We start from the raw sequence: 27,737 nt of genomic DNA on the forward strand, positions 1-27,737 counted from the left end.
TTTAATAGGGGCCCAATTAACAGCTTGCGTGAATGGTGCTTGACCAGAGGGGACTGTACAAGGGTGAAGGGCATGAGAATTGAAGAGCCTCTTTGAAGGTTGAGTGTGAGACTGTTGTACCTGCCTCCATGCCCTCTCATAAGAGTCAAGTCTTGGGAAACGTGTGGGTCTTGCTTTTGGGCAACCATCTTGTCCTTTGGCCAAAGAAACAGAAGAGGGGTGCCCCATCCACCCGGGTCTCTATTCTCTGCTGTGCATAGAAAGTGAAATGGGGTGGATCCACCCTCTGCATTTAGCGGCCATCTTGGAGTGGGCAAATTGACATTATCCCACACATCTGGTTCAGGAATTCTCCCTTTAACATCATCCATGTGCCACTGATAAAACATTACCATCGGCAAATAGATCTTTTTCAGCCTTACATATGTTCCACCCTTGATATCAAACTCCCTCTGCACCTGATTAATCACTCATGTTCTTACACTTAATGCAGAGCGTTCATTACCTACTGGTATCATCCCAATATCTCCACAGTGGGAGGTGTCAGGCTTACTCGGTCCCATTTCCACATATCGTGAGGTATTTATTCCCTTTAAGGTTGTGAAACGCTTGCCTGAACTGCCTTCCATATAAAGATGTATTTCCATCTCAAGCAATACCTGAATGTAATCGCAGCCTAGCCTTCTGTATATCTGTCATTCAACTGTGACATAAGTCCTATGGTTCCTAAGCACTGTAGTTCATTCTCCCCACACTCATCTGGCTTATGACCATGATGCCCAAATTGCCCTCATCAGTACCTCCAGCTCCCAATTTATTAGGCCTGTCCATTAAGAATATTACCTGCTACTCATATCATTTTTAATATATAAACTTTCTCTCTCCTTATACTCCTAACAGGGCTGCCATCCCTACTAGGACACGCTCTAAGAATGGAGATCAGTTCTGACCCCACAGGTTCCAATGCTTCCATCATCAATTACCCATCTAACGTCTCCAAAAATGCGGCAAAAAAACCAGAAACACTGCATACTCAAATCCAGACCCAAATCCTTAATCTCAGACCCCGACTTTTGTGCTTACAAGGGTACTCTTAGGGATGTCTTATTTCTCTTTTCACCCCGTAGATAAGTAATATTCAATCGTTTTTAGCTTGATCGATGTGTAAATGGAACCCTGAGTGAATTTACTTTTTGCATAGTTACAACTCTAACTACTATTGTACGTAGTAGTTCTTTGTACTTATATATCACTATTATGTGATTCTGAGCTTTCCCGTTTGAATCTCTCTCCTTAGTGACTCTACAACGTATACATTTCCTTTTCTGCTAGTTGTATCTCTTCTTTGTGGGACTCTTCAACTCGCTGTCTCCCTCCCTTTGTTCCCCCTGACCCTTGCCCTTTCGTGGATTTTGTCTAATTCTGGATCGCAAATTTATCCTGGCATTGAATGTGTTATCTTTTTGTAAGTAATGTGATTTTTTCTTTCTTTTGCCGTTTGTTCCCCCTCTGTTGACCTGCCAGTTCCAACCCACCTCCTAGCCCCCGTCCCTTGTTGCCCTTTGACTAAGCACTCTTTCTCCCCTTGTTGGGGAAAGATCCAATATTCAAACTCTGGAGTCTATTTATTGACACCCTCTCTGTAGATACATAGGGAGAAAAGCAAGGTATACCCTTACTTCACATTCTTTCCACTCAAATGTTGGAAAGAATGTGAAGTGAGGGTATATGGTATCAGACCACAACAGAAATAGACTTACTTAACAAAGTGCCAATAGTTGCTACACCAATGATGGTGTCACGAACCAATGCAAAGTAGTGATACCTTGCTTTTCTCCCTATGTATCTACAGAGGGGGTGTCAATAAATAGTCCTTGAAGCCGGTGACCCCAAAGAACGGCAGTCCTGAGGAAGGTGCTACAATATCAAGTGACTACAGCACCGAAACGCGTCAACGCATTCTTTAACTGTTTAGAATCCAAGTAGGGTCTAGGGAGCAATAGATATTCATATATTAATGGCACTATTGACTGCACCACTTGTACACTAGCAAAGACCATTGGATCTAGAAATAAGAGTGGCGAGTGAATCTAGAGGCCACGTTGTGTAGGGGGTATTGTTATGATTTTATTGTGTATCTGTAGGTCATATTTGTATTTAATGATTTTCCTTTCCTTATGTATTAATTCAACAAATGAAGTTGTGCTTGCCTTATGTATGTAATGAACTGTTATTAATATTAGTTTTTATGCTGTATATGTTCAAAGAGTGTTCTTTGAAATTTTAATTAGTTGTTTTGTGAAGATTTGCCTTTATGTTTTTTAATAAAGAGACTGTGAACGTTCAATTTTAGTGTGGAAATCAACCTTTTACTATTATCACTATTAGTTTGTCTGTCCACGCTGGAGTAATAGTGTATGAATGCTTAGATAGAAAAGGTATGGAAACATAGTAAATCCATACACTAGTGCGCACCCACGGATCCTTCTCTGACTGGTTTGTCACTGTACCCTGTTCCCTGGTGATAGTGGGGTACTCTCTCTCTATATATCATGAATGCATTATTACCGGGGACTTCAACATGTGTCACTCGGATGGACACCAAGAATATAAAGGCAAGAACATCATGGAAGCTTGTATCAATGAATTCAAAGTGGAGTCGGCAAATCAACTGGGGCAGCCAAACAAGAAACCACAACCAATGTTCAAAAACATCTATACACTGGACTATATCTTTTTGAGCCAGACCCTACTGAGGAGGTGTGAAGAATACAAGGTGACTCACACTACCGCGAGTAACCACCACCCATTATTCATCCTTGTCAACATAAGCACAACTATGCACCTTGAGCACTTAACTGCAGGAAAAAAGCTTCATACACACATTGACATTGATAAAACACATAAAATGGGGACCTATAAGTCAAGTGAAATATAGCACTTAGAAACAGGCCACATCGATAACCAGCCCACAGATGAATTGGTCGGAAATCATTTTATCATTATCAACGCAATGACCACAGGAAGACAATCGGCACACAAAGGAAAACGTAGCAGCAACAGACCTGCCAACCTCGCTGACTTTAAAGAATTCAAAGAGAGCAAAAAGCAGTGTCGTTTGGTGGAGCAACAGCATAGGGGAAAAAAATGTTCACTCACAGAATTACTTTTGAAAACAGCCAGAAGATCGCATAAAAATACTGTCTGGCAGTTGAAACAAACCATCATAGACGACAAATGGAGACGCATCTACGCATTACTTGCTCTCAATAAGAGCAGGGAACTTTGGAGCTATGTCAACAGTCTCAGTGGTGGAAGCTACATCGACAATGCCGTACCCGCCAAAGAATGGGCAGTCGATGACTATACGTTGATCAGGAAAAATCCAGGACAAAAACCGCGGGGGGACGAAAAACATCACCTAGAAGGACATGAGAATGAGGTTCTCGTCCCCAACGAAAAAGAAATTCTGATCACATTGAAAGGCATAAGGAAGGACGGGGCTCCCAGTCCCAATGGGCTACCAGGTAGTGTCTTTAAAGAAGATCAGGCCTTCTGGGCAACCCATATACATTGTCTATTTAATTACTGCTACAAAACTTCAGGAGTACAAGACTCGTGGAAAGGCTTCATCCAGCAACCGATCTATAAGAAAGGAAACGCTTCACAGACGGAGAATTACAGATTAATTTCTCTACTAGACATTGACGGGAAGGCATATGCTTCTGAAATAGCTGGAGGCATCGATAACAGACAACCAAATAATACCACACTACCAGACAGGATTTCGGCTGAAATCATCAACAACTGACAATGCCATTGCATTATCATAAATGGCAACCAAGGCCATAGAGGGCATAACCTCACCCCTATACGCCTGCTTCGTCGACTATAGTGCTGCTTTTGATGGCATCGATCACAACATATTGTGAGCAAAGCTTGCAAAGTGGGGTATACCGAGGAAACTTCAGGGGACCATTATGTCTCTCCACACCAGCTCATGGGTCCGCACTAAGCTCACACATGAACATGCAACACATGCACATTCAACAGCCAAGATCTACACAAAGGGCTAAAACAGGGCTGTCTGATCACACCAACATTGTTTAACTTATATACTGCGGACTTGAAGTTGCACTTTTAAAAACCAACATCTTTCCACCCAAATTGGGTCACCATAGAATACCTATCATGCAATACGCGGACGACCTTGTTATTCTGGACCAAACCAGAATAGGCATGAAAATGGCTTTGGAAACTCTACATCTTTATAACATGGAAAATACACTTCAAACCAATGCAACTAAAACTAAGGTATTGGTTTTTCGTCATAAACCCAAAAAATCAATGTTGGGCAGTCACATCGGTCCATTGAGAATTGCCACCGCAAACAAGTAAACCTACCTGGGAGTACAATTCTCAGATACTGGTATACTGGAGGCAAAAGCGGCCAAGGTCACACACCCCCTATGCAAAATACATCAGAAGAGTAATACAACCCAAGCTAGTTCCAACAATAAGCTATGGCCATATGGCTTTCCTGGGCTTATTATCCGATAAACTGGAGCGTTTGTACATTATGACTTTCAGAAAGGTTTTAGGTTGCCACTCTTGACAAGGCGCACACTGATCCGACTTGAGTTTTACCTGATAGCAATGGATATAAATGTAAAAAAGATATAGTGAAACTGTATCTTCATGTAATCAAGGCAAGTCCGGGCACCTTAAGGGAAGCACTTCAAATAGCCTTCACGGACAAAACTAGCCAATGGGCTAGGTACCTTGCGTCACCTAATTGTACACTGTGCTTGCCAGCCGATCACACAACGGTCATTCAACTGCCAATGGCTAGCCCAAAGAACCTGCTAAAAAACAGACAAAAATCTTTCAAGGAACCAGGACATAGAAAGGATCAGAGCCATCCGCGGGGCAGAGGGCCTTGCCCACTCACATGAAGTCACTCAATGCCAACTATACCTGACAAGCTTTACAAAACGTTCTGAAGACCAGGCTTCTAACTCTACCAATACAGGTCTACAGGGCGCATTGGAAAACCACAGCAGCTGGAAACAGAGGATGTCGCTTATGTCAATATCACACAGAATCTTCAAAGCATGTCATCTGTTGCTATCCAGCTTGGCAAGCCCAAGGTACCAATACATATGGACAATGTAAAATGTAAACAAAGTAAGAACATGCAAGGAGGATTTAACATTCATATATACTACGACAGTACCAATGGAGCTTGCACGTGCCGGGAAGTTCTTCACCGCTGCTGGAAAGAATTTATGCCAAATGCAAAAATAAAAAAAAACAGCATAATAATAATAACTACATGCTCATTGTCGCTGAGCATTAACATCACCACACGGAATGGCCTTTTGTGAACTTGCATAAAGCCTTACAGTTAAGATGTACTAATATCAGGGCACCGACTTATGAAGCCTAAGGTCGCATATCACAAATTCATTACAATGACTGTTTCATCTTGCACTATGCTTTATCCATTAGATGCACTAAAAACATTGCACTGATCAATAAATGTACAAGGTACTCGTTGTTTTAAACAAAAAAAAACTCTTTTTAGATGTCGTTTTATCAACCTATTGTTTTAATCATGAAAGTAATATGCTTTGTATCTGTAAATGATTTTAGGTAATCATACAATAAAGTATTCTTCTTCGTAATTATAAATGTATCAACATTAATAATGAAAATAATATACCATGTATTTCTTGGGGGATAAGCTTTAGTGAAATGTGTTTAAGAATGTGAATGAAAAAGTAATATTTCTTTTATTAAAATAAATTTTCTTAAAACTCCCTGTTTATTTCGAGAGGGAAATCTCTATCCTGGTTGCAGACATATCCACAAACAGGTGGAAAGTTAGAAATTGTCAATTTTTGATTAAAAATTCAGTTGTCATTTGAGAGTATGGAGACTGGTAAGACTACGTCTAGTGATAAATCTTTACATTGAAACAAATTCAGTTCATGAGGTGATTAACACATGGGTGTATGTGTAAATGTACATGTGAGGAGATCTAAACATGCAAAGTTACCTTTGTGAGCAGTTCCCTAATAATATTCTGCATTTGGCACAAAGATGTAATTTACACACAAGGGAGGAAATATTTTATGAATTGCATAAGTGACTACTGTGTTTTAAATCAGGCCCACAGCATCTATAGTAATGCAATAAATACTGCATGTTTGGAAAAAATAAAACCTGCTTGTAAATGAAAAACGTACTCTTCTGAAGAGCAGAAAAAGATATAAGAGCTGGATATAGTTAAAATTCTTTTCCCGTTTCCTAAAGCGTTGAAGTGATAGAGCTGTGCTTTGTAGCGCAACATGATGTGTCTGCCTTAAATGGAGAAAGATGGCTTTAAGTTAATATAAAACTAAAGAGAGCAATTACTATTCATGAATTCTGAACTGTTCTACTTCAAAAACTGCTTTGCATGAAATCTTCATCTGAGATAATGTGTGGAACTTTGTAAAAGAACGACGCATTTTCTCTTCATATATGAATTAGCAATATTTATCTGTAAAAGAAAAAATATATTTCAACATCCCTATGTGTAGAAATCGCAACAAATACGTTAAAGACATGTTCTGTATAGCAAAAATCAAATTACATTTCAGTGAGCCAGTGGCTTCCTACTTTGTGAAATGATTCTTAATATAACAGAGGAAAGAATGCACTGAGGTCTTTAAATAAGTTTCGCACTACTATTTAAAAAAAAAAATCAAATATCTATTTATTTTAGGATTCCTCCTATGATATGAGCTCATATTAAACTATTCTGGTTAGACCATTTTACCTGCCAAATAATAATGAGCATTCACTAACATTCTATTTTCTACCCCCTGCTGCGCCTCCTTTGGAAACTTCTATATTCGCTTCACTAACCCTACATTTAACAATGCAGGAGTCTGCAGTACTGAACATTTGTGTGCTTTAGTAAGTTGTATCTATTTGCAGAGATATCAAAGTTGATCATTTTGCACACAATGGGGCATGTTTTAGAAAGAGCGCTGGGAGAGGAGCAGGTATGTGTGTGTGCCTGGCACTTTACCATAACAGAAAGGGCTGCAAATGCGTAGGTGAACACAGGGAAAAGCCCGCACCAATGGAGTATAATTTACTAAATTCTTTAAAAACAAGTGTACAAAAATCCAGTCAGTAGAACTGGAGCTATGCAATTTTAAAGATGTATATCAAAGTAGAGCCAAAAGGGGCAAAGATCCAACTGAGGGTATCTGGTCGTGCAGGACTCGGAGAAACGACCTGAATAGTTTCTTGGCAGATGCTGACAGACCATCAATTATCGACAGTCCGTCCACAGTCAGAACCATACTACCACCTGATCTATATATTATCCGCTCGGCGTACCAAAGTCTGCCAGATTCCACCATCTGCGTCCCTTGCAGACTCCTCTGTAGATGCAATAAAGAACCAAAATGCGGCATGCGGCGGGATAACAGTCACAACTCTGCCCTTACAAATACGATATTGTGGGGCATATTACCAAGCAATAGCAATAATTATCGTTATTGCTTGGTTAGAGACAAAAATTTACAGCTGAGCTGCGGCGATTTTTATTGCAGATAAACCTTGGTATTACCAAGGTTTATCGCAAATGCGATAAAAATCGCCGCAATGCATGAATATCGCTGAAAAGTCAGCGATATTCATGCATTACCGAGCTAATGCTCTTAGCCATGTTATCCACCTCCCATTGGATAACATGGCTAAGATCTGCTCAGGGGCAGGTGTTAGCTTTTGGAGATATTCGCGCTTAGCGTGAATATCTCCAAAAGTTGGTAATAGGAGATAGCGATGTTAGGGACGGTTTCCAGTCGCCAACATCTTGGCGCGCCCACTTTGCATGTCATTAGTGATAAATATCACTGACATGCAAAGTGGGGCCCAAGATGGTCGCTATCTCCTACTAGCTGTCGCTAACTGGTGTTAGCGACAGCTAGGTAATAGGGAGATAATTTTATCTCAGCTTTCTTGGCTTTTAAAGCAAAAAAAGCGGAGATAAACCCCCTTGATATTATGCCCCTGTGTCCGTTGGTTCTAGCATGCCAGACAAATCTTCACACATGAGCTGGCGCTATATCTCTGTTAAAAGAGGAAAAGCAACCTCTACAATTCTTTAGCATTGTTCGAGGCACTATGAATCTGCTGTTGGAGGTGCAGCATATCTGCTAGTCGATTACGATGGAGGTATGTACATGGAACTGAATGTAATAGGAGCAGTCCGCATTACTGTGGGGCATATTATCAAGGGATTTATCTCTGCTTTTTTGGCTTTAAAAGCCAAGAAAGTGGAGATAAAATTATCTCCCTCCCTATCAGCAACAGGGTGCTAACACACAAATTTGCATGTTAGCACCATTTTTCTCTACGCTTCCCCTTGCATCTCTAATGAGATGCAAAGGGAGAGTTCCAGAGAAAAATAATAGGAGAAATGTTGTTAGGCGACATTTCTCCTATTATCAAGGATATAGCTAACCCTGTTAGTGATAAAAAAGCAGCGCTAACCGCGGTTAGCGCTGGTTCTTTTTACACCTGGTATTTTCCTGACTTAGCCATGATATCCTATGGAATGTGGATATCATGGCTAAGATTGTGAACCCCTATCATCAAGCTAACGCCAAACTTCGAGAGATTATCATTGGTTTTCCAGCGATAATCTCTCATTTGGCAGTTAGCGTGAGGATTTTTATCACTTCTGAGATAAACGTTGCTAATAGCAAGTTATCTCAGCGATAATTTCCGGCAATGCTTAGCGATAAAAAAATCGTTGCAAAGCCTAGTTAGTGATAAATATCACTACTCGTTGATAATATGCCTCTGCATTTGTTAAGATACATTCTTTATTTTGGTAAATCTTCACCAGAACATGTAAAAATAAAATGCTCACTATCGTTGCGGGCCTGTCCTGAAGAAATCTGTAACGTCCTAAGTAATTTAAATTTTAATGTAGTATGGATGTTTGCCGATACACCGTGGACATATCAAATGTATTCAAAACCATGTTTGTGGTGTCATTGTTTGTCATCAGGGTGGTAGTGACTGACAAAAGTACCTTTCCTTAATAATAAGAACAAATCTTAATGAAAACCTAAATATGATAGACTCCTATAATTGTAAGTGCATCTCATATACATCTAACCCTTTATTTGGTCTAACCATAACTCCAATAAAATAAAAAAGTCAATCACCTCTTAACACATATATTATGGTGCAGTTCATTGTAATATAGATATTTTTGTCAATATTCCAAATGCCTGACCCCTTTTGAAGGCTGAGCTAAAGAAATGATCACCATCAATCACCTCTCCTTGCATCTCAACATATGTCAGATATATGGACCCTTTACCAACGTAATTCCAGGACAAAAATGTAAGTTACATTATGTTTGCTAACACCTATCATGAATCTCACATTGACACTTAAAAGTCCATGATATAAAAAATAATTGGAGGTATACCATATGCATCTGATATCACATGTGTTACAAAACAATTTGTAGTGGATATTATCGAAGGAATATGGAAAAGTGGATATAATTCCTGCCAATACACGATAATTTAACTCAGGGGTATAAATAAGTAATAATGGAAATCTCATTACATAATGGGGCCTAACGCGCGTAGCACAAAGTTTAAAGTCCTAAATCTCAAAGGGCACCTTATACATCAAATAATATGAATATAATTATGGAACCCTACTTAGTGTATACATATGTATGTACACCATAAGAAAATAGACATTAGGCTGAAACCAAAATGAGATTCCTCTCTTATAGAATACCAAAATCAAATCCAAAGGATAAATGATTAAAAAAAAATTGTCTCAGACCAAGCTCTGGCCACATGTTACCATATAAGAACCATGACTCAGACTCACTTGTACACTAAAGACTTCCTGCGAAAGGGGCATATGTTCTTCCATGAAAATATTTAAATCCAGACACCTCTGGTTGATAATCAGGAGATGGGGCGGGTCTTTTCTTTAACGGCTTGGGAATAGTAGGGGAGTTGGGGAATGAGTCAGAAGGTTGGATGGGATGGGTTAAGGAGGTGTGTGAGAAGTTGGGGGTGTAGGAGAAGTTGCGGTGATGGTGTGTAATTGTTGTGTGGGTGAGTGTGTGTCTGGGTGAAATGGCAAGGTTTTGTGCGTGTGGGTGTGTGTAATGTAGTTTGCTGTAGTGTATGTGTAATTTGTGATTGTGATGAATGTCTAAGTGCGGTGGAAGTTGCTTCTTTGGGTGTGAATTTGGGTGGTGTTCATTTTGCTATTATTGTTTGCCTGTTGCCTGTCTGTAGGTTTGTCCTTTTGTGGTGTATGTGTTGCTGATGTTTGGTGCTTGTCTGTGGGTTTGTCTTTAAGTGGTAGTAAATTTGCTATTATTTATTATTATTATTATTAGTTACATTTGTTAGGGGCACAAATCATCCCTACAGGGATCTATAGGCGCTGTTGCAATATGGGAGTAGAGAGGGATTCGACTACTGTGAGAAAAGCCAGGTTTTCAGAAGTCTTTTTAATGTGGTGACGTCCGTATATGCTCGAATAGATAAAGGTAACTTATTTTGATGGTAGGGGGCTAGGAATGAGAAGGAGCCACCTCCGTGCCTTGTTCTGATGCATTTTGCATACCAGGCAGCGTAGTTTGAAGAGGGCACGATTTTTTAATCGGGAGCCAGTGAAGGGAATATAGAGAGGGCTTGGAGGGGGAGGGAGGAGGAAGATTTAATATCAATCTGGCAGCTGAGTTCTGCACCACCTGGAGCCTGGCCAAAAGGCCTTCACTGCTCCCCACCAGGAGGGCATTGCTGTAATCCAGGCAGCTCATTATTAGTGCTTGTACCCTTGTCTTCCAAGCCTGCAAAGGAGTCCATTGAAATACCTTTCTAAGGGTTCGCAGGATGCCAAGACTGGTACAGGACACTGTTGTGCCATCAATCCTTATTCCCAGATTCCTTGCACATTTATTGGGGATAGGTGGACAGTCTAGCTCAGGAGGCCACCAGTCCTCTGCCCAAGCTGTCTGTGCCTTCCCGAACAGAAGGATCTCTTTTTTGGTCATGTTCAGTTGAAGACAGTTCTTGGAAATCCACAAGGGTACTGTCAGCAAGCATGTTAATCTCGCTTTGTTCAAGGTAAGGTCATGGTCCATGGTGATGATCAATTCTGAATCATCAGCATAGCAAGTGGTTTCAAAACCATAAAATCTAATGAGTTGTGCCAAGGGGGTCATATACACATTGAACAGTGTTGGGCTCAAGATTGAGGCCTGTGGCACCCCCTTTTCAATAGATGAAGGAACTGATGTATACTCACCCACTGGACCTGGTTTGTATGTTCTGACAGAAAGTTGACCAGCCATTCTAGTGCTTTGCCTCTGATTCCAAACTCCCAAAGTCGATGCGCTAAAATCTGATGGGAGATGGTATCGAATGCGGCTGAAAGGTCTAAAAGAACTAACAGGGTCACCGATCCCTGATCTAATGCCAGTTTGATAGTGTCTGTGACTTCCACAAGTGGAGCCTCCGTACTGTGTGAGGCACGAAAGCCAGAGTAGGAATGATCGAGTAGATGATTAGATTCCAAATATGATGATAGTTGGGCATTCACCACGGAATCTAAAATTTTGGAGAAAAAAGGGACGAACAAGATGGGTCTGTAGTTTGAAAAGTACTTAGGATCTGCTGTTGCTTTTTTTAACCCGTTCAGTGCTGAGTTCGTCCAACGGTCGTCGCGTGCACTATATAGCTAGTGCTGCGCACGACCGTTGGACGTCCGGATCCCGCTAGCGCAATCGAACGTCCGCACTGGGGCGGAATTTGCGGCGCGCTTAACGGGTTAAAAGGGCCTGATGTTGCTTGCTTGTTTTTGGGCTTGTCCTTTTGTGATGTATGCATTTCTTATGCTGGGTGCTTGTCTGTGGATTTGTTTTTATGGGGTGTTAATTTTGCTAATATTGTTTGCCTGTTGGTGGGTTTGTTCTTTTGAGATGCATGTATAGCTGATGTTGGGTGCTTGCATGTTGGTTTGTGTTTCTGTGTTGTTGATGATTTATGTGATGCTGCAAGGTAGGTTTCCTTTTGGTTAATTTTGTGGTGGGTGTGGTGCTTTCTGTGGGTGGTGGTAGATATAGTGGTTGTTTTTGTGGTGGTTGTTACTGTGATGGTTGGTGTGCTGGTGGTTGTGGGTGCAATGGTGGCTGTGGGTCTGGTGGTGGTAGGTGTGGAGGTAATGTTTAAGTTTGTGAGTATGTTTATGACGTATTGTATGAAAGTGCATGTGGATGTCTGTGTATTTTTATTTGGCAGAGAGTGTGGATGATAGTGTTGATGTAATGAGTGAAGGAGAAACAGAGGTGTAAGATTGTGGTATGAAGGGAGTAGAAGGGTTTTTGGTAAAGGAAGGATCGATGACAGAATTGGCAGGGGCTGTTGGGTGGGAAGAAGTGAGGTCTGGGGGGAGTAAGATGTGACATGCCCCTTTGCGTGTCGCACTCTGCACTGTGGCTGCCATCCTGGAAGCCAGTAATTGAGTCAACTGTTGACAGACCCCCTGAATGACAAACAACAGTGCAGTGTGCCCAACTAAAATACTGCGAAGCACATCCAGAATCTTCTCAGATGTCAGTGTAGGATGGACTGGGGCAAGAGCACAAGTACCTGGGGTGAAGGAGAATCCAGCTCTTTTCTGGGTTGGGTGTTGGCCCACATCTGAAGAAAACATAGTGAGTGTGTGTGGATCTTCCTGGTGGTGATGGTCAGTGCTGTAGTTGCAGAAGATTGTGTTGGGTCCACTACCACCTGGGAATGGTCTGGAAATCAGACCTCGGAGTCTGAGGGGGTTGAAAACTCCTCTTCCGCTCCATCACTCTCCATGCGGCTGGATCCTTCAGTTTTAGTTGTGCCACCTTTGGAGTCCCAGCTGACACTTGCTTCCCCCCCTTCTTGGACAATGCCTCTCTCGCTTGTCATGGAGGATGGTGCTATGTGAATCGCACTCATGATTAGTCTAGAAGAAGAGGTTAATAATTAGATCACAGCATTACTCCAAGCTAAGTAACATTTGTTACATTTAACACCTTAGCTGCGTGTAAACATTTCTCCCCAGTGCTGCGCTGTCCATTAGAACTAGTGCTGAATGGACGTTCAATGGTCGTGCGCAGCACTGGGGAGGTAGCGCTGCTGACGACCATTGGCCGTCAGCAGCACTTAAGGGGTTAACTGTTGTGCATAGCAGCCCTGTACCATGATACCATGTGCCAGTGGACTGCATAACCACTGACCATTCAAATTTTCCTATGTTAATGTCTGTCAAACCTGAAAACATTTCCTAAACATGCTAAGTCACATTTTGAGCATTGTTTTATCTGTCCAAGTATGTACACAATACCTGACTACATGTTGCAAAAGCACCTCCAGCACTTCAGGTCCATTACACCTAAGATGATTTGCTATATATGTGTTTTCAGCTGCCAGAAAGAAACAATACTTTGAGCAAATAGAATACTTACCATAAGCCTCACATAGTGAATAAAAAAGCAGCCCGTAGTGAACATTCATGCATGTTGCTGCTCAATCACATTTTTAAATAACTGTAAGGTTTGGATGAAGGCAACACTGAAATGGGTCTTGTGTATTACAACTATAACCACAATGAGGCATACCCATTTGTTGGCAACAGGAATTATCCTATAACAACTGACAGACACAGTAGGATATCTCATATATCTTCATATATACATGAAGTAGGGGGTTAATGATTTATGGATATGAGTCAAAAGCCCATCCTGGATGGGAATGTGCTAAAATTGTTAATTTGACTAAAGTGGTCTTGCAGAGTGCACATCAGGACACAGCAGCATAGAGTCCTCTGAGAGTCCTTTCGCAGGTCCAGGAGTCAACTAAAGGGTGGGTCTGAAGGTCCTGTATTTATACCCTGGTGCCCTTCCTCAGGAAGGTGGGAGAAGCTTCTAGACATTTTCATTGAAGTACGTGGAATTTCCTGACTTCCATGCAATGGCTCGAAGCTGGCTTCAGTGACAATGTGGGGTTGTTAAGCCCTTTGTGTGAAGACAGAGCACATCCTATTTAGTTACAGTTGGGGATGTGCTCAGTTTCTCACCCCATCTTGCCATATTATGGGCCATTCAGGCACACCTAATGATTCTATTGTATAATTGTGTGGGATTAATTCACAAAATCTAACTTTAAGCTGCACCCAGGCAGAGGACCCAAAACAGGTTCTAAACATAAATAGGCTATTGGCAGGAAAATGCCAACTTTCTAATAGAGGCAAGTTCAAAATTGCAATGACAAATCCAACTATGCTATTAAAGAGACTGTATCATTAATATTCCATTGATGCCAAACCTGATATAGCTGCCTGCCACCAATAGGAAATTGTAGCTTATTAGATGTAAGAAGAAATCCCCAATGTTATCCAATGGGAGGGGTAGGGATCACATTAGTGTAAAATATTTAGGGAGTTAACACGCTATAACACGTCGCCCGGTCTAAGGCACAACACGTTGTCTATGTCAGGTCTAAGGCACAACACGTTGTCTATGTCAATAGCACTCAGTTTTGCTTCTCATTGCGCCGTCCTGACTCCCTCACTCTCGTTTAGGGTTTATAGATCTGCACTAATTCAGCTTCCCTGCGCCATCCAGCCATGTTCACTTTTACTCACCACAATGCCGAAGGTTACTGCATTGGACTCTTCGCACGGTTGGTCAACTTATGTGGTTATATCCACCTATGACCTTCCAGGTTAAACCACCCAACCATTGTATTGTAATACCTCGTCACCATCACCGGTACAACAGTATTTTCGCGAACGTTCACAATCCTGTGGTAACTTTGTTTCTTAATCATTGTCAGATCAATTAATCTGCTCTTTTTATGCCTTTCTCTCTATCTTTCTCTCTTAGGCTATAGAGGCTTATACTGTTTAGGCATTACTTATGTCCTGATGATGATCCCCTTGATTTTATAATGGGATCGAAACGCCGTCAACTTTCTTGAGCACCATATACTGAAAACGTATACCATGTGTTATATGCTTGTAATGGTGTGAGTTGAATTTCTGTTACACTACTAATCACAGAAATCCGAAGCTTTTGCCTAGAAGCCCTGTTCTGTTTGTTTGTGATTTCTTCACCATGCCAATTTGTATGTGATAGGGTACAGGCTTGTGCCCCACTATGAAGAATTGTTGAAGGTATTTCGTATGTGATTTTTTCAAAAGTAAAAAATGGAGACCTCTATCTGGCTGGACATGTCATAACTAAATATAATATCCATTGTGTCTATATTGATTGTTGTCTGAACATTGCTTATGCATGTGACCACTGTTGTTTTCAAAAATATGTTCCCCGAGGACCTGTGCTGACTCGTATGGGCGCCCTTGTTGTTCATTAAATATAACTTTTTAGAAAGTGGGCATTTTTATACTTTACCATCCTATGCCTCTACCTGTCTGTGGAATCATTGTCTGATGCAGACTGACAGCTGGGTTGTTTGAGCATTCACTTTAGACTGTCACACAAAGGGAGCTGAGGAGTGCCCCGCATATCCTGACGGCCCATCAGAAGGCTGATGGGCCTTCCTGAGCAAGAGTGGTGGGAGGAGTTGATACTGACAATTGAATGGGGCTGTGCCTGGCCTCTCACAATGCTGTCTCAGCCCCCTTGTAGCATGTCTGGAGCCTAGCCAGGGCAAGGCAGGATCTTGTGGACAACAAATACTTTCCTTTGACGTATGTCTACTTCAAATGCCAAAAGGGGTATACATATTGGACCTATAACCCCAGACTTTTAGAACACTTCTGCACTGAGGACTCTGCCAAGAAGAAGAACTGAAGAGCTGTCAGCAGGAGTACTGCCCCTTTACTGTGTGTTGCTTTGTTGGGTTGGCCTGCAGTTGCTGCTTCTGTCTGTGGGCAGTGAAAGAAATGGACTTTACTTTCCTGTATTCTGCTTTTCAAAGGTTCTCTAAGGGCGTGTGGGTGCTTGCCTCCTGGTGGAAGTCTCAGGGCCATAAAAGATTTCATCTGCAGCATCTCTGTACTGCTGGGAGTTCTGACCTGCCAAGTAGTTGAATTCCAGTCCTGGGCCCTTGCAGATGGTTCTGCTGCTTCAAGACTTGAAGATCAATGCATTGCCCTTCCAGTGACGTTTTTCCCGCTGCAAGCTTGCCGTGTGGTTGAAATAAAACACATCGCTCCGGTGCAGCTGAAAAATTGAAGCAGAACCTCATTGCGGCCCAAAGAAGTCCAGAGCACTGTGTCTCCGATGTCCAAGACCCCCGCTTTGACTTCGAAGCTGGCCCTGCTGTGCAGTTGGAGGAATCAACACACCAACTGTGTGCAGGAGTGGAAATCAATGCAGCGCCTGTTTGGCCACCGCATTGACCCACAATGCCTGGATTTTTTCATGCATCACACCTGTGAAGCAAGTTTCCAATTCATCGCCCCGCCAAAAGGAGTCCCTTCTGTAAATTGTTGCATCGCTTCTCCTCGCAGTAAGGAATCGATGCAACACTTCCCCTGCGTGCAGCAGAACTCAATCATCCATTCCCCTGGGACTCAAGAACCAATGCATCGCTGTGTTTTCTGATGCTTTACGCCTTTGTGGTTGTTCTTCATCCTGGATTATGATGCATCAAAGTACTTTGTGCTAAAATCAACACATCCATAGAGTTCTATGGACAGAATTGCTTAAACATTTCAAAAGTGATATTTTGACATATGTATGTTGGATTTTTGTCGTTTTGGTCTTGTTTGGTTTTGATAAAGATTAGTTATTATTTTAAACTGGTGTGATATCCATTTGTAGTGTTTTCACCGTATTACTGTGTGTGTGTTTGGTACACATACGTTACATATCGCCTCTGTAGGCTTATGCCAAGCTACCAAGGGGTGAGCAGGGATTATCTTGGGTGTGTAAACCCTTACCCTGACTAGAAGGAAGGGTCCCTACTTAGACAGATTGCATACCACTGCCAACTAGAGACCCCCATTTTCAACAGTATACTACTCTATAAGGGACTTATACATTAATTAAATATTCCCGTCAGTTGTAAGCCAATCGAACCATGTTTAGGGGGAAAGCACAAGCACATTACCACTGTTCAGCAGTGCTAAAGTGCACAGTCCTAAGGGCACAAAAATATCGAATTTCAGCACCAACCATAGAGGAAAGTTGTCAAAATGCTTGGGGAAAGACCACTCTAAGGGTAACAGGTCTACAATGCCTGACATATTAAAAACTCACACTAAAGTGTTGGTGTTGGAACATGTCTGTGGTGATGAACAAACAACATGTAAAGAAAACTTTGTATATGAAGTGTGACTTTCACACAATATTTCTGAAACATGTGGACATATGAAGAAGATAGTGACGACATACATTGCAGGTCTGCCTCTATTCAAAATCAACTGGGTAAACTCCAAAGATCATGACATCATTAACAATTTTGCTAACAGTCTGAGCACACATATATGTATGATAATAGTGGAATACTGTGCGTGGTAAAATACCATCATGGAAGATATATAGTAACATTGTCCCCAATCATACTGGCTACCAGGATATTCCACTACTTCCTATGATTCCCTACTGCATTATTACACATGTCAAGGTACAGCTTTGCTAGATGAAAACTATTAAGTAAATAATACTATTTTCAATCTCTCATGAATAAAATTAATTACTACGATACACAACATTTAGAGCTAAGAACTATTATGCTGCTTTATACATCAACTGTTGAATGCCAAAAGCAATTCCTGGACATTTTGCAGTGAACACTGTGCTGCTGTGAAAACGAGCACAAACTGGAAAGGACTACCATATACATGTTGATAGAATTTCTATGCTGTTGGATGTAGACCCTAAAACAGCTACTTATACTCAACCTACTCACAGAAGATACAATTACTACTGCATAAATATTGGTTACCTTTATGTTGCCAATCCAGAACATATGCACCTATGTATGTATCTCATGTACTAGAGGAAAAGTTAAGACAGACAACAGGCCATACACATAACAGCATACTTACCCCCTTCTTGTTGCTCTCTGGCTTTCAGCTCCCCATCAAGGAGTTGATGACCACTGGCAGTATGCGGGTCATCAGGGAGGTCAGGGAGTGCCACACCCACTTCCTCTGCCAAGACGACTTGGCCAGCTGAACCTGTGCCACCATCTTAGTCCAGAAATGTTAGTCCTACCTACGCTTACGCTAATACAGGCTATGGCGCCTACAGACCCCAAAGGTCTGCACTTTAGCAGCAATGGCCCTTCACATTTCTTTCTTCATATGGAGGCTGACCTAAGAAACGGAAGATATACAATAAGATAACAAATGGTTACATATATTAGCAGTTTAACATTTCAAATATCTAAAACTCATAAGATTATGCTGTTTGCTTTTTAAGATCCATTTTCACTTACTACTAAACATATGCATTGCACATACTTTGCAAATGTAATGTTTAGTAGATATTGGTCATGATAAACACATATTTATAAGTAACCTGTATATTTTTAAGCCTGGTCAACATTTTTGCATTAATGGCAGTATTCATGATCCTTGTTCCAAAATATTTTATGTATTTTTATGACAGCCTATAAAAGTGCATAATGCATTAGGAAACATAGTTGACCCAGTGAGTACTTGCAAATCTGAATGAATTATGTACATTTCACTATCCTCTATGATAACACAGAACCATATAGGTAAACATGATAAATGACAGCCTCCAGAATACATATTTTATCATTATTATGCCAAGGCAATCCAATCCTGCATGGAAGTGAATGGCGCATCCAATAATAACATGTCTCTCTGAATCTCATGGTTGACAACACATGTCATACTCCCTAATGGAAGGAAGTCCCAAGTTCCAAGCGTAAGAAACTGACAAACAAAAGTAAGAAAAACACGCAAACCAACTTTTTTCCAGCATAAATATTTTTTAACTGTCACACACACTCTACAATTTAAGAATAATCAAGTATATGTAGATCTGTGGAATTAAAAAGGAGTTGGGTTACTCATTACATTAGAGCTATAATTTGCTTACCTGTTGCTTTGGTGTCCCATATAGCTGTGTATACTGGGACAAGACCTCAACCATCAGAATGTGCAAATCACTTGGTGTGAAGTTAGGGGCCCTGTCACCAGTAAGTTCTGCCATGGTCACCAAAAGATAAGGTGGAGCAGCTAACTTTCAGGAGATCTGAACAGTACCAACGCTAGGAGGTAAGTGAGAATCCGTTAGAAAACATGAGCCTGTGTCAACTGACATATTCCAAAGCCATTAGACATTTTAGAAACAATAGCACCATGTGAACTAGTACATTGCCGCAGGTTAAATATCTATTTCAATTTGTCCTGATACAGAGTTCAGGTGCTCTTATTCAAAAGTAATAATTTTGTAAAATCATTTGGAAAAACCTACTTCCCGATAATATGCTTAAAATAACATATATAAACATAATAAATAATATTTAACAAATATTTTATATGTGCAATGGCTGCAGTGGATTGTAAACATATACTGCACATGGTATAAATTACACCTTCATTGATGGAGCTCAAAACAGAAATATAAAATTTTAAAAAAGAATTGCACATCCAATTGTAATGATCAAATATCACAAACCTCATTTGTCAGATGGTAAATAAGGTTTTAATATACATAAACACTGTTAGTTGATACACTCATGAAACACAGAATGTAGGTCACGATCCCATTAAGAGGACTGTTTGTTGTAACTATAACACACATGTAAATGACTAATTGGTTTATATATGTGTGTGCTTTTGTCTTCATACATATACCATAGCATTATGTATTTGAATACAAAAAAAATAATGTAATTTGTAATGTCTTAGAACTTCTAATAAAGATCCCATTATAAATCGAAATATACAATTTCTCCTTCAGAACAGTGCGTAGAAGGCATCCTATGATGTTCAGTCCTTTCCCAGGCCTTGCCACCATGCAACAAAGAGAAAGCATTAAAAAGAACTACCTAAACAAACATGTAACCCATCAACTTAACCCACAACTTCAGCCACTTAACCAAAATCCAACTGTAATTCAACCTACTTTGAAGACCATACCAGTCCTCCATTTTGCTGCCACTAGATCGTTCCAGCACATTCTAGGTGTAGGTGTAGGTGATTGCAGTGGTGTGCTCACTGAGTTCATGGAAGAGATGATGAGGCACTGTAACCATTTCATTTCATTTCATTCAATTTTCACAAATTGATGAGGAATTGACCAATGTACAGGGAGACTTTTATGATGTGGGTGGCAGTCCACAGGTCATAGGTGCCATTGATTGGACCCACATTGTCCTGCATGCCACCACACAACAAAGGACAGATGTACTGCAACAGGAAAAACTTTAATTCCATTAATGTCATGTGGTGTGTCCGCCTGATTTTTAGATCTCTAGCATCTAAGCACGATTCCATGGATCCCCCAAAGATTCCTTTGAAATACGGAATACCGGCATACCTCAGCAAATGGCACAACTTGGAAATGTGAGTGCCTGACTTGTTGGCAAGTGTTACTTCTCAATATATGTGTAAATCTCACTTGATAGTGCATTAAACTGTGCTGCATCTCTCTACTATTGATTAAATGTGGTATTTTTATAAATTATAGGAGACTCTTCTGTCCTAGTAGACCATGGTTGCTACCTCCACTGAGAAATCCAACAATGTCGGGGGGAGTCTACTTCAATGAGACACATGTTAAAACTCATGTATGGAGCTGGCTTTTGGGCTCCTAAAGGCAAGATTCCAGAATCTGAATTGGTCCTAAGGATTTCTCTTCTACTCCCTTGAGAAACAATGCTCTGTTGTCTGCTGCATAACATTGCCCTGCAGCAAAACATTACTTTCATCCAGGATGATGACTACAATGAGGAGGACAGAAAGAGGTTGAAATATTGGCTGTAGTCCATAGGATCAAGGATCAAGGTTATAATGGCAGAAAAGTTGCCCACCAGAATTATTCTAGTTGCAGAGTATGAATATGTATTATGAATATGTATTATTTCAAGATATTAACTTTTTGTTTTATTTGTTCAGAGTTTGGCTAAACTGATACAGATACATGACATAAAGGTATAGTAGCTCTTACAATTCTTTATAAGAGTTGTATTAATTAGATACTAAGGGTGGAGCTGTTGATGGTACGGCACCAATGGATTACTTCATAATTGTTTTAATTTGACATATTTGGTAAATTGGGAGTTCACCCAAAGACTGCTAGGACTGGGCCACAACATGTTTAGAGGTATACTGTGTGTGAAATATAGTGCTGCAGACACACTTTTAACTTTCTATGTCCAGGCCATTTGTAACATCCACTACATTATTTTCTGAATACATACCTGATATTCTTTTGTTCAAATAGTGTGATAGGTACTGTCACCATCTTAATAGACACATACAAAAGCACTCTAGATGTGAGTAGCAAGGGTGTGGTTTATGTGATCATAAGGGCCTATCCACACCAGATCCTGTGGACTGTATGAAGAAGGTGACACTGTGTGAGAGACTGTAAATAAAGAATTGACTACAAAGGTAATTTCATGACTTACCTGCCTATTTTTAAAGAGAAATGTAGTATTGTTCTTCATGACATTTATAATGTCTAGTCATGTACAAAGTAGTGGATCAGCTTTACAGTGGTTTGTGTGTGTTAAATAGACCATACAATGGATACTTTTCAGACGAATGTCTGAAACATTACATATAAGGTACATTATAATGCCAATATGTACTATATGTGACAAATACATAGGTATGGGCAATTCTCATAGCAACATTACAGTTAATTATTCTAGAGTGGTCCTCAAAGTGTACTCCCAAGTATAACTATGGGATTTTTAACATTTGCTGCTGTGTTTATGTCAGTGCTTTCAAGCTACAAAACACAATTGACATTGATTTCAAGGGAAGTTGCTATTTACATATTGGTAATAGTTGTAGATTGGACAATTGACCCAAACAAATGGGGTACAACTCTAATGATTTTTCATCCACCACGGCTGTCAATTCCATATTTGTTAATCTAGAGCTTCTTTCCCAAACAAGAAGTACAAATAAGGCAGTTAAAAAAAGGGAAGAAAATAATTGATATCAAGGGAAAAAATGCAAAAATATAGCAAGAGGTGAATCTGATTGTTGCCCCCAAAATTACTATCTGCTGCTGGCTGCTTCTCAGCAAAGGATGATAGTATAACATTGGGTGTGGTTTATACTGTGCAAAATAGGTATGAATCCTTAGTACATTGTTATCAGGTGTGTAAATTCAGCGTCCATCATTCAGATGCAATGCTATACCACAGAAATCCTGTACCGTAATGTATTTCCAAGACACTGCACCGTTGCAAACCTGCTACACTGATGGTAATATATGAATTTAGTTATCAGAACTAAAGACCAACCGAGTGTTAGGAGTATTATACAACAGCAGAGGATTAATCACTGCATGCATGCTAATCCCACTAGGATGACCGAGCTCTCTCTTACACAAAGGATGGATTTTTCACCAATTTATTTATAAATCGGAAGGGATATACTCTGCAGGGCCAGTGGTCAGAATAAAACCTCCACCCCGGAGGATGGATAGCCAGACAGAGAAGATATGAATCGCGCCCAAAGTCACAAGTTCAGGTTGACTGTGATAGAGAATATGCCGTTTACAGGTCCAAGTCTTGCTTGCAAAGGTGCTGAGCATTGCACTTTATGTCCTTAGTGTGCAGTCTACCCAGTGTTGCTTTGCCAGGCTTCACGTAATGCTACGTCAGTTCAGATTAGGCGCTGTGAGGACTGCGATGAGAGGTCATGCGTTGAGTTGCAGTATGCTGCATCAATTCTGAAGAGGGACTGCAAGGAGTTGTGAGGTTCTGCAAAGTGAGGTCCTGCATCGAGTTGCATTGCCCTGCACAGATTCATATTAAACTGGCGGGTGTGCAGTGCAGCTTTCCATGGTTTTACATAACTCCGAGCAGATTTGGTGAAACCTTCAGTTAGGTCAGGAGGAGCTCTCCATCAGCCTCATCTGAACAAACCAGTCAAGGGGCCAGGAACAGGCGACTCACAACTTGGGCATCAACAACTCACTTCAGCAGAGGCAAGCAGGGTTCAGGCTGGTCCGTTTGCAGGCCCAGGCAGGTCCAGTTCAGCAGGCCAACTGGACAGTTGCAGTGAGGGCTCTGGACCTTGTTATGTCCCTGTAGCGACGTTTCTGGAATTTCTTGCCTCCCTGCTCTGACCTGCTAATAGTCTGCAGGGGGCACAATAGGCTAATGTGAAGTCCTTTTGTGTGAACTGCGCCAGTATCTCTGATGTTTAAGTGACGGGGTGACAGCTCCCTCCATTATGCCAGAATGGCCAATCCTGCCAACACCAAGACCCTGTATAGTTATGTGTCTAGGAGAAATACAGGAAGGCAACTGCCAACAATACCTAATCTTGTGGCCCAGGAACAGGGTGCAGGCACCAAATGGTTAGGAAAAGAAAATGCCAACTTTCTAAAAGTGGCATTTTCAGAACTATAAAGTATAATCCAACATTACTGTTAAAGAGAAATTTAAATTACAATACCCCAGACGTCAAACATGACTTCCCGACCTTCTGCCAACCAAACGTTATCATGTATTAAATTTAATACGATAACCCAATGTTATCCTATGGAAGCGGTGGGCTCTATAGTAGTGAAAAACAAATGTAGGTATTTTTCTCTACCAAGAAGTGTATAACTTAAAACTACATGTCCAACATTTTAAACACAATGAACTATGCCCCATGGGCTGTTTAGGGCCTGCCCTACCCTTAGGCCTGACAAAAGCTTTATTTTGCAAGGTCAATATAGCAGTTGAAAATTGCACACATTGGCTGTATTGGCAGGTCGGAGACATGCTTAAAAAATCTCCTTAAATGGGTGGCACAATGAGTACTGAAGCTCCATTAGTAGCATTTATTTTTCAGGCTTTTGGTATATGTAGTACCACTTTAGCGGGGAACTACAAGTAAATTAAATGTGCAAACTGAATGTAAGTCTCTTTTACCATGTTTAAAGGAGAGAGCTCAATCACTCTTGCACTAGTTAGCAGTGGTAAAGTTAACAAATATAGGTTCAAAACAAAGGAGGGTTAAACCAAAACGTTTGGGAATGACCCTGCAGGGAGGACCAAGTCCAACAGTACTCACGTTCAATCTCAAGTGGGCATTCCCTCCTTTGCGTGGATTGGTGACCCCATGCAAATAAGTCATTATTTTGCCTTGGAGTGTCCATTATACAGGCACAGCTGCAGAGGCAGGGAGACTGTAAGTGTGCCCTATGGCAGTGTTCATTGGAATGAGAAATTAGGGTCCCATGGAGCCCCCAGCATTCCTCTTTGAAAGTCAGGCAAGTTTCTGCCTGCAACATAACGCATGAATAGGCAGCTTCAAATAGCTTGTCTGTCTTTCAATAATAAAAAATTACCTATTGCGGTGCAGCTTTGACTTTATGTCTGTACTGGGACATATCATTTGCTGTGAAATGGACTGCTGTCCTGGCCAGTGCCAGATGTACATGCTTAAGTGTGCACCTTGTTGCCGAGTGGGACAATGCCTCATATTCACAATTATTAAATAATATGACACTCATTTGTAAGGCACACAAATCCTCCCCAAGGGGATCTCTCGGATCCCGAAAAAGGAGATCAAGTGGAACAAACTTGATTAGAATAGCCATGTCTTAAGCATCTTCTTAAATTGTGGCAGGAACGCATTTGTTCAGGAAGCTCATTCCAGTGTTTGGGGGCCAGATAGGAAAAAGCGCAACCACCCATTTTGGCTTTCCTGATACTCTGGCTGCGAAGCAGGCAAAGGTTACTGGATCTAAGACACCGTCCAGGTTGGTAGTGTCCTATTTTGTTCGTCAGGTAGACCGGACCCAAACCATGCAGAGATTTGAAAACCATGCACAGCAGCTTGAAGAGAGCTTGTTTCATGACAGGGACCCAATGGAGTGGACGTAGGAGAGGCATTGAAGGAGTTAATGCTGGCTTATTAAGGGCAAGCCGAGCTGCCGTGTTCTGTACGGTTGTATGTCAGTACAAAGCATGCTTTCACCCCACATGCCATTACAACGCTGGGATTACAACGCAAGTCGTTACAACGACTTGCGTAGGGGGGCGCTGGATAGCGGAATAATTTAATTTACTATTCCAACTCCAGTCCCCGTGGATAGTAGGGAAGGTGTTGGATAGAAAATTAAACTATTCCCTATCCAACAGCGCCCTCCAGTGAAAGTCGTTGTAACGACTTTCGTTGTAATACCCGCGTTGTAATGGTAGTGCGGGGTAATAGTTGCGTTGTAAAGTATGTTTCCCGTTCTGTACTACCTGCAGTCTAGATAGCAGGTCTTCCCTAATTCCTACCAACAAGGCATTTCCATAGCCAAGTCGACTAATTAGTAGCGACTGGATGAGGGTCTTTGTAGCATTTAGCGGGATCCAGGGGAAGATCTTTCTCAACATCCGCATGATCCCAAAGTAGGTGCCTCTAAGAGTTTTCTCCTGTTCTTCCATAGAACGCTTGTTGTCAATTCTTACTCCTAGGTTCTTTGCCCATCCTTTTGGGGAGGGTTCTTCTCCTAATTCTGGTGGCCACCAGTCTGAGGTCCACAACTTTTCTTCCTTACCAAACAGCAGTATCTCGGTTTTTGGAAGAATTCAGTTGCAGGAAGTTCTTCCTCATCCAACTTGCAATGCCAGTCATGCAAATTAGATACCTGGCTTTTTGTCACTGCAGGGTCATTTTCTATGTGTATGATCAGCTGCACATGTTTTGGGATAGATCTGACATTTAGATAAAGTCCCTAAAAGGGAGCTGTCAGTTCCGTCTCAATCAACTTTCCCCTCCCCAGAGATTTTCCTCTATCCAGAAGAGTTCCTCTCAAGTCAGTGGGAGGGATACAACTGGGGCGTACGGAGTCTGTTAAAGCCCAATCAAAGTAAGGGCAACTCTCCTCTGAGGGGGACTCTGCTACTAGATACAGCTTCCTCCCAGGGCAGGAAGCTGTATCTACTATTTGTATCAGCCTCTCTCTCGAGTAGCATATCCTGGGCCCAGGGCCTACCTGTTAGAAAACGGGCAGCATCTCTTGGCAGGCGGCAGCGTCTAGACGTGGACGGGCACAGGCGGGGTTGTCTTAGGTGCGCCATTAGCGTCAGCGGCGCGCATGCTGCGCGGCTGCAAACACAGTGCTTATATGCCCCCGGAAGCATCAGCTGCTAGAGCACTAACCGCTGCTAATGGCGGAACGCTAGTGTCAGGAAGTAAGTGGGCATGCTCTCTCCACTCAAACAATCAACTACCTGGTTGTGGTGGACCGGAGAGCTGCCACCCCTAAATAATTCTTTTTTACGTTCTACAATTTTTATTGAGATTTTATACATAAAAAAGTACTTTACGTTGGGACTGTCACCAACCATTAATGGAGGGGAAAGGTAAAGAGAATTCTCCTGATTTCTTAACAGGGACCCCAAAAAATGTTGGGAATCAACCAAAAGGGTATATGTGAGGAGAGCTATTTTTTTCTTAAAGCTGTAATTGAATATCCCCGTAACTAAAAAAGAGATTCATGCGCTTGATATTTTCATATAATGCATTAACTTTCATGTTATGCCAATACACTCTGAAACAAAAATTATATGGAATGGTAAAATCAAAATAAATGTGTGGCAAATGAAGATGAATTTTGCTGTAAACTTCCTCAAAAATCTAAAGAAAAATTACTAAAGTGTATAATTTTCTTTCAAGGTTTTGAGTGCATTTTAATTTGTTGTGTATTGATATTTGACATAAAATGTAAATGTGTGTGTCTTGTAAAGCGCACTGCTACCCGGAGGCGTCCTGGCGCTATAGACCGCTGGGGAACCCGTCCTGGCTTTCCCTGTGAGATGTTCCCTCCTGCGTATCTCCAAGGTGAAACCAGGCATCCCCGGCGTTTGTGGGGGGCCGTTGTGGAGATGAGGCAAGCTAATGCCCAGAGTTGCCGAGTGTGATGTCTGGTTAGAGTAGGCACCTAGGCGAGAATTATCGAGTCCGCTGACCCTGGTTCACGACCCTGCTGCGTTGGGAATCAAACCCTGGTCCCAGGCCATCCTTTGCTTCCGGGTCTGCCACCTCTAACCAGTGAGCCACACCACTCCACAATGGCATATAAACGATGCATTTCACCACGCCATGTTTGTCATATGCCTAAGGTTTGCTCCAAATCGCATGTGCTTGTGAGCAAGAAAGATTGGATAATACAGAAACAAAAAGGGAAAGTAAATGAAAGCGCGATAGAGACAAAGAGGTTAAAAGGAGAGAATTAGCAAAAGAAAGATATTGAAAGAGCTAAGCCAGAAATGTGAAAATGTACTTTTGAATTTTCTGATTTTACATTTTTGCTCACAATTTAAATAACAACACATTTTTGGTCCAGATGTATTATGGCATGATTTAGCGAATCAGAATTTGCGAATGTTAAGAAATCGCATTTTGTGAATTCATAATTAGAATACACATGTCCAAAACAGCGATTTCTTTTGAAACGCTTTCCTAAAATACTGAAACAGAAACATCGATTTGATTGGGTTTGCAAAATGCACACAGCACCC

The sequence above is a fragment of the Lissotriton vulgaris genome, chromosome 8, assembly GCF_964263255.1.
Source record: "Lissotriton vulgaris chromosome 8, aLisVul1.2, whole genome shotgun sequence".
In the NCBI taxonomy this organism is placed as follows: domain Eukaryota; kingdom Metazoa; phylum Chordata; class Amphibia; order Caudata; family Salamandridae; genus Lissotriton; species Lissotriton vulgaris.